Source organism: Myxine glutinosa, chromosome 1 (assembly GCF_964187855.1).
Source record: "Myxine glutinosa chromosome 1, kmMyxGlut1.1, whole genome shotgun sequence".
Taxonomy (NCBI): domain Eukaryota; kingdom Metazoa; phylum Chordata; class Myxini; order Myxiniformes; family Myxinidae; genus Myxine; species Myxine glutinosa.
Window position 1 is genome coordinate 287,965,771 of NC_136261.1, and position 8,406 is coordinate 287,974,176.

Below are 8,406 nucleotides of genomic sequence, written 5' to 3' on the forward strand. Positions count from 1 at the left end.
TCTATAACACTCCAAATTGTGCTCAGTTGCATCCAATTTCATTTGATCATCCTTGAGATGTCTCTCCATCTTGATTGGAGTGCACCTGTGGACAATGCAATATCTTTGACATGAGTTAGAAAGAAACACACCTTCTATGTAAGATCCAACAGTTGACAGTGCATGTCAGCGCAGAAACTCAACCATCCAATAAACTGCCCATAAAAATCCGAGATAGAATTGTGAGGAGGCATCGATCTGGGGAAAGGTATAAAACAATGTGTACAGTGATGAAAGTTCCCAAGAGCTCAGTGAGCTCCATCATTTGGAAATGGAAAGAAGGCCAGCTCTAGGAAGAGTCTGGGTAATTCCCAGACTCTTCCTAGAGCTGGCCTTCTGACCAAACTGAGCAAACAGGCAATAAAGACCTTGGTCAGGGAGGTGACCAAGAACCCAAAGACCACTCTCACCGAACGACAGAGTTCATTGGTTGAGATGGGAGAACCTGTTGGAAGGATAACAGTCTCGGCAGCACGTTACAAATTGAGGCTTTATGGGAGAGTCAGCAGACAGAAGCCACACCTGAGAAAAATGCACAAGACAGCATGCCCGGAGTTTGAAAAAAGGCAAGTGAAAGACTCGGAGCATGAGGCAAAATATTCTGTGGTCTGATGAGACTAAAACTGAACTCTTTGGCCTAAATGCAAAGCCCTCCATATGGTGGAAACCAAACCTAACTCATCACTCATCTAGCACCATCGCTAGCGTGAAGCATGGTGGTGGCAGCATCATGCTATGGGGATGCTTTTCAATGGTAGGGACTGGGAGACTTGTCGGGATAGAGGGAACAATGAATGGAGCCAAATACAGGCAAATCCTTGAGGAGAACCTCTTTTAGAGTGCAAAAGACCTTGGACTGCGGTGAAGCTTTAGGTTCCAACAGGACAATGACCCCACTCATACAGCTAAAGCAACACTGGGATGGCTTCAGAACAAGAACGTGAAAGTCCTTGAGTGGCCCAGCCAAAACCCAGACATGAATCCCATTGAAAATCTGTGGAAATATTTGAAGCTTGCTGTTCACCGACATTGCCCATCCAACTTGACAGGGCTTGAGCAAATCTGCAAAGAAGAATGGGAGAGAATCCACAAATCCAGATGTGCAAAGCTGATACAGACATGGCCAAGAAGATTCAAAGCTGTATTTGCTGCCAAAGGCGCTTCTAAGAAGTATTGACTGAGGGGGTTAAATACTTATGTGAATTATATATTTCGTATTTCATTTTTCATTATTTTGTAAAAAATTCTAAAAACAAAAATTCCACTTTGACATTATTGGGTATTATGTGCAGATCAGTGACAAAAAAAATCTCAATTTTATCCATTTTAAATTCCGGCTGTAACAATGAAAAAAGTCAAGGGGTGTGAATACTTTCTGATGGCACTGCAAGTATAGCCAATGAGGGATTTTAATTTGTTCACTGTGCCGTGACATTCGCCTACTCTTTGAGGAACACAGTGTGGGGTCTTTAACGTCCACCAGCAACCAAAGCTGGCAGACGAGTCCCAGCTTATCAGACCAGCACACCCACGTGCTTACAACCGACAGACAAGCACACTCATGAATACAATACCCTGCCTGAGAAGCACGAGGGTCGAGAATTCAAACCCAGACGAGACAGCTCAATAGCGTGTGTGTTACCTCTGAGCTATCCTGTCAATGCTTTTCTTCTCTGCTCTCATGTTTTGTTATCTGCTGTTAGCGAACAACAGAACATGAGCCTATATATTTTTAGAATGCAAGAGCATATTTTCATCACACCTTTGCATTTCACATCCAATTGCAGACCTACAAAGACGAATGGATTCCTCTGCAGGAGTAGAGTGTAATTCACTGTCGGTGCATTTGTTGCTTCATGGTCCGTATATTTATTTCACGATGTTGTGTGAAAATTGGACAAACATCTTATCTACTAATTCCTATTTTTTCGTATTTGAGTTTAGTTTCCCTAACCTGTATTTGTACCAGACTCAGTAGCATAATTACTTCCGCCACCGAAGGTGGATGGAGGTTATGTTTTCACCCTGTCTGTTTGTTTGTTTGTTTGACTGTGAACAAAATATCTCGAAAAGTTGTGCACTGATTCGGACGAAATTTGCTGGACAGATTCGGTGTGTGACAAGGACGAAACGATTCGATTTTGGTGAAGATTCGGATCCGGATACAAGAAATATTTAAGTGATTCGCGACCATTGAGAGACATGAGGGCCAAAAACGATATATACCTGTCATGGCCAAAAATATTGGCACCTCACTGCTCCTCCCAAGTTGTTAGTCAAACAAGATCTGCGGTTGACCACTTTTTTCAAAAAATGCACCATTTCTTCCAGAAAATTGTTGAAATTTAAAAATATTTTGGTATCCACATACGTAGTATGTATTTCTTTGGTTTGCATTGGAACAAAATAAAAAAGCTGAAAAACAAACAAATCTTAGGTTATTCCACACAGAAATCCTAAAATGGCCCAGACAATATTATTGGCAGCTTTTAGAAGTTGTTTGTTAGTTGTTACAAATAATTAGATGTCAAGCAGGTGATTCTCGTTTACTTTGGCATTGAACTCACCTATGGTGAGTTGCAGGAGCCTGCAATGTAAAAAATCACTCATCCGACTAGTTTAAATAGCGAAAAGGAGTCATTCTGCTGTTTTGTGTCACTGTGTGTACCGCAATGAGCATGGAGAAAAGAAAGAAAACCAGAGAATTGTCTGAAGAGGTCAGACACAAGATTGTAGCCAAACATGGACAATCTCAAGGCTACAAGTCCATCTCCAGAGACCTTTATATTCCTGTGTCCACCGTACACAATGTTATCAGGATGTTTAAGACCCATGGTGCTGTAGCCAACCTTCCTGGACGTGGCCGCAAGAGAAAACCTGATCGAAGATTGCAGTGAAGGATTGTTCGAATGGTGGAGGAAGCACCTCAATCACCTGCCAAACAGATTCAAGCTCCCCTTCAGACACAATGTATGACAGTTTCAACTCGCACGATCCACCGCCAACTAAGTGAAAGGGGGTTCTATGGTAGGAGACCCGGGAGGACCCCACTGCTGAGAAAGAGATGTAAGAAAGCCCGACTGTAGTTTGCCAAAACACACCTGAACAAGCCAAATCCTTCTGGGAGAATATCCTGTGGACAGATGAGACCAAATTAGAGCTTTTTGGTAAAGCACATCATCTCTATGTTTCCAGAAAACAAAATGAAGCCTTCAGTCAAACATGGAAGAGTGATGTTTTGGGGTTGCTGTTGTGCCTCTGAAACTGGGTGCCTTTAATGTGTGCATGACATCATGAAATCAGGAGATTACCCAGGCATTTTGGAGCGCAATGTTCAACCCAGTGTCAGAAAGCTGGGTCTCCATCAAAGGTCATGGGTCTTGCAGCAGGACAATGACCCCAAACACACTTGAAAAAGCACCCAGGAATGGTTCAAGACGAAATGCTGGACTGTTCTGAAGTGGCCATAAATGAGTCCAGATCTAAATCCCATTGAACACCTGTGGGGAAATCTGAAAACAGCAGTTGGGAGAAGGCACCCTTCAAATCTGGGAGAGCTGGAGCAGTTTGCACAAGAAGAGTGGGTCAAACTGCCAGTAGAGAGGTGTAGGAAGCTCATTCATGGCTATAGGAAGCCAATGACTGCAGTTATTTTGTCCAAAGGCCGTGCTATCGAGGGTATCAATAATTTTGTATTTAAGTCGAGGGTGTCAATAATTTTGTCAATGCCATTTATTTTTATTTTCTGATTAAAAAAGATATATTAAGTTCTGAATAAAAAACGAAGGTTCTGTAATATTAACAGTGAAATAAAGAATTGTGGAGACCAAATACTTTTGTCAATTTCAACTTATTTTTGAGAGAATATTGTGTTATTTGAAAAAAGTGCAAAGGTGCCTACAATATTGGCCACAACTGTAGCAAAATATCTCAAAAGGTTGTGGACGAGTTATGATAAAACTTGGTGGATGAGTTGGTTAGGGGACACGAACAAGCCAAATGATTCGATTTTGGTTGAGGTCCGAATCCAGATCAGGCCTATCAGTGGATACAAACCATAAACTGTTCTTCCTGGCGGATGTATGCGCTCTACCGAGTGCCCTTCTAGTTGTTAGAACATCCGCTCTGAGTCTGGGAAGTTTGGTGGTTCAAACACGACCCTGACAAAAGACTTTAAAAATGGTACCTGCTCCTTCCTTGCTTGAGGCTCAGCATTTATAAAGGATAAAGCACGGACAATCAATGCTGGCAAGGCAATGACAAACCACCCAGTGTAACCTTTGCCAAGAAACTGCTTTTGCATCACCGATGCTCTTTTAAGAGTACAGGACATCAAAATCAAAATACTGCATTTGTAAGCTCACCTACATGTATCTTCTCAAGATCCATCCCATTTCCAAAACAAAACGAGCATAGATTTCGGAATCAAAAATTTAAACGACAAACGTTTCATGCATTTAAAAAATGTAATGTTTATGGCAACAATTTTTTAAATCCCTGTGAATATAAATTTGTATTTAGGAATGATCTTCCGTTCTTGCTCCCACGTCTAGTGCTCGTGCTTGAAAAAGCTTCGCGACAGAAGCAGTTGCTATTCTGGAGTCAGCACTTGCGAAAACCTCATCTATCCATGAAAGCCATATCCAGTGGTAAATGTCCTGAGGCTTAAGCCAAGCCCTTTTTTTTTTTTTGGATACAATATCGAGGCTCGTGAAAGAGCCAACATTAATCACATCAAAAAAATCAAACAGACACATAAAACATATAATAAGGGGAGCAGTAGACAAGATGGGGAGAGATGGGGTAGCACACAAACACAACATTTGAGAGCAAGGACATCGGGAGATCTGTGGGAGGGAGATGGCTTGGGGGGAGGTTGCTATACAGCCTATTGGTGATCCCGTGCTGGAGATGCAATTTTGTTTTCGGCAATTCTTGCTCAAAAGCTACATCGCATTCATTTATTTAAGATGGAAGATCATCGTGTAGGCACTCACATATTTATGCAATCGTTTTACTCTCCCTAACCATAATTGCTCATTCAACGTCTTCCTATTATCTGCCATTGCATTGTCAGGGATGTGTAATTTTTCCATCATTGGTCTCTTGAGTATTCCACAAATAAAGATGGTGTGTGTTTCCAGCCTTGGATGGTCATAGTAATTCATGCAGCAAAATGGGCAATGGTAATTGAGCAGAGAAAGGAGCTAACCTGGCTGAGAGTGGATGAAAGACAACAGATACACATAAAAACAGCAGGATGTGGAGGTGGGTAGCATCTGCTTCAGCTTTTGGATTATCATAAACACTTTGCTTGTATTTCTCATCCATCTTGTTCCACATTCCTTTGTTTCTCATTATAATGAACGCCCGTCTGATATGTTTTGTCTCCCCTTTCATCCTCGACATCAATCAATTTCCCACCTCCGCTGATCAAACTCACAAAAGCCTCCTTTGCTTTCTCTGCGGTACCCGGCGTTGCCCGGTGTATTTTTGCATTACATTAACATGCTTTATCTGTAGCAAAATAATTTCCCAAAAGTGATGTATTTTTTTTTTTTTTTTTGCCATATGAGAATTTTGAAATGTTCTGTGGTCCTTGGAGAAATTGTGAGCATTTCAAAAATATAAATGCGGAAAATTAATCGAGCTGTCCGCAGAACCCATCAAATTTCTGCGGGCATCGACTTTTTGGGGGGTTTGTAGCAGAATGAGGTTCGGGTGACTGATAACATGGCTGCAGGCCGGTCATGTTCAGGTGCTACATTAGTCTCCTCGTGGTGGCTTTGTCACCCCAATCTCATATAATCAATCCCATTGAGGTGACAACCAAGCCACCTATAGCTAGCTAGTCAAGGTGGGAATTTCTCCAGGTTACACAAATATGCTTCACTATGATTGCTGGGTTTTTCACCCCTTATTGCCATACTCGCATGGGCTCAGAGGTTGAGCGTATAAAACTTTCTGCCTTACATCACTGGCATCAGTTAATTAGCGTAAACATTCAGTGTGCCATTTTGGTTATCACATTGATACCGATCCTTGAGTCCGACCCAAACGATATTGGAAATCTTGCTCAGAATTTTTTTTATTATTGAGAATTGGGGACAAGCAGCCAGGTTTCTGTATTCTTCGTGTCCTTTGTCCCTTTTCCTCCAGCAAATGGTTAATGCCCTAACCGTCAGCCTCTTCTTGCTTTCCACAGGGCATACCTCAATCAACGCTCTTGATTTCATCGCAATGTATTTTAATGACATCCCAAGACGCAAACCTAAACCTCCTCTTACCTCTCACCCGAGCAGCTTGAAGAGCAGCAAAATGGCAAGGTCCTGCCTACAGTGAAGGGATGCCAACCTGACTACAACAACCATGTCTGCTCCTCTTCAACAATCCCACCAGGCGATACCCGACTCTAACCTGGAATGTTACCTTTAACGCCGTTCAATCTTTCTCTGGTTGAACTCGTGAATATGGCTGTTACCCTGCATGTTTTAGCTTGGTGGCCAGCCATGACCAGAACCCCCAACCTGGAGGATGCTCATTGAACCAAAGAGCATTAAATGTCTACTTACTCTGTGAAATCTCCAGTAGTTAAGTTTTCAGGGAATCTAAAATTTATATCATACTTGAATTGCCTGCTGAATGCTTCTGACATTACTTTTGAATTCCCTTAGAACCATGTTGTGGGGCAGGTCTTCATACATGTTCATATAGGTTTAGTTCATAAATGGCATGTAAAAAGGATACAGGTAAACATGTCATGTGCACGGAACATAGGGGTTGAGCACAGAAAATAAACGCACTCCGCAAGTCGGATCTGGATTCGGAACTGAACCAAAATTTAATCACTTGTTTCCGTCACCAAACCGGCTCATCCACCCTGTTTTGTCATAAGTCGTGCACAACTTTTTGAAATCTCATGCTATATATCGGTTTTAGCCCTATCACTCAATGGTAAAGAATCACTTAAAAAATTATTGTATCCGGATTGGAATCTTCACCAAAATCGAATCAATTCATCCTTGCCGCACACCCAACTTGTCCACCAAGTTTCGTCTGAATCGGTGCACAACTTTTTGGGATATCCTGCTCACAAACAAACAAACAGACAGACAAACAGACAGGGGTGAGAACATAACCTCCTCCCACCTTCGTTGGAAGAGGTATTAAAATTTTTAATTTGTATTTCTTGCATTATAATGCATTTTCTCAGCAGATAATTTGTTTCTTGAGTCACATTTATGTGCCAGTATCTCACAGCTCATAAAGAAGCGAAAAAAATGTACAGTTTCTATTTTAAAGCCTCAGAACATTCACCATCAAAGATGGCTGCTTGTCAAAAGGGTACCTCTTGGATAGGACTCGATGTAAATAGTTCCCTACTGTCAATATCAGGCAGCAGAAAGGGTAACCAAGATAACTAAAGTTACCCTAACAAGATTTCATCATGACCATAATTCCAGGATGCAGGATCACATTTCTGATACTTGAATGCAGTACTTATGTGTACTTCTTTTGGGTTCTTGTCCTTCCATCTGCTTCATCATTCTACTGTTTGGCTAATCTAGTATAACATTTATGATAACTTGGCTGGGGTACATAGACGAGCCATTTCTCCAAGTAACCACTTCATAAATCCATGGATCATCACCACGGACCATAGATTGGAGTCGATCTGAGATGGTGGTGATCAGCTGTATTGAAGACCTGGAGGGAAAGATGAGATTGAAGAAGATGTGGAAGTTGGTTCCACAGGTGGAAAAAAAACAGGAACAAATGAGTGGAGGTGAGCAGTGACCCTGGATTTAGGTAGTTTCACCAGAAGTGGGTTGATTGTGGACCGTGTGGGCCCTGTAGAAACTTGGGGGGACAATGCACGGAAAGAGCAGAGGATGCAAGACCAGAAAGGAAGTGGTAGAAGACACAGAAACCACCCATCTGTCTGCAATGGTGAAGTGATAGACCCATAGACTCGGCTTCATCGGGGGAGAGTCAAATAATCGTGAAAGCTTTGGTGTCCATTGTGTCAAGCTGAGCAAGATGAGGCAGGGGAGCCAGCCCAAAGGGGAGAGCGGTACTCCATCAAGTTGCAGATTAAGCCCTTGTAGGTGGACAAATGTTCAAGTGTGTCAAGGAAGGGCTTTATACAATGGAGAATGCCCAGCAGCGGCTGACTTTGGAGGTCAACTTTGAAATGTGGTTTGCACAAGAATGATCATGGATGATCTTGAGATTTAGTAGTTTGAATGACTGAACTTCCTCAAGTGGATTGTTAAGAAAGTAGATAGGAGGGTTTGCCAGACGGTCCTTTCAGAGAGAGATAGTTAGAGTGTGAGATTTGTCAGGAATGAAAGACACATTCCAAGT

General features: G+C 42.1%; 1 long non-coding RNA gene across 1 annotated transcript; it reads left to right on the forward strand.

Moving 5' to 3' along the window:
* Window positions 1-4,516: 4,516 nt before the first annotated feature.
* LOC137438756 (uncharacterized) lies at window positions 4,517-6,433 on the forward strand. Its single transcript, XR_010986785.2, has 3 exons — window positions 4,517-4,688; window positions 5,184-5,307; window positions 6,342-6,433. It is a non-coding gene; the product is annotated as an uncharacterized LOC137438756 (long non-coding RNA).
* The last annotated feature ends 1,973 nt before the right edge of the window (window positions 6,434-8,406 follow it).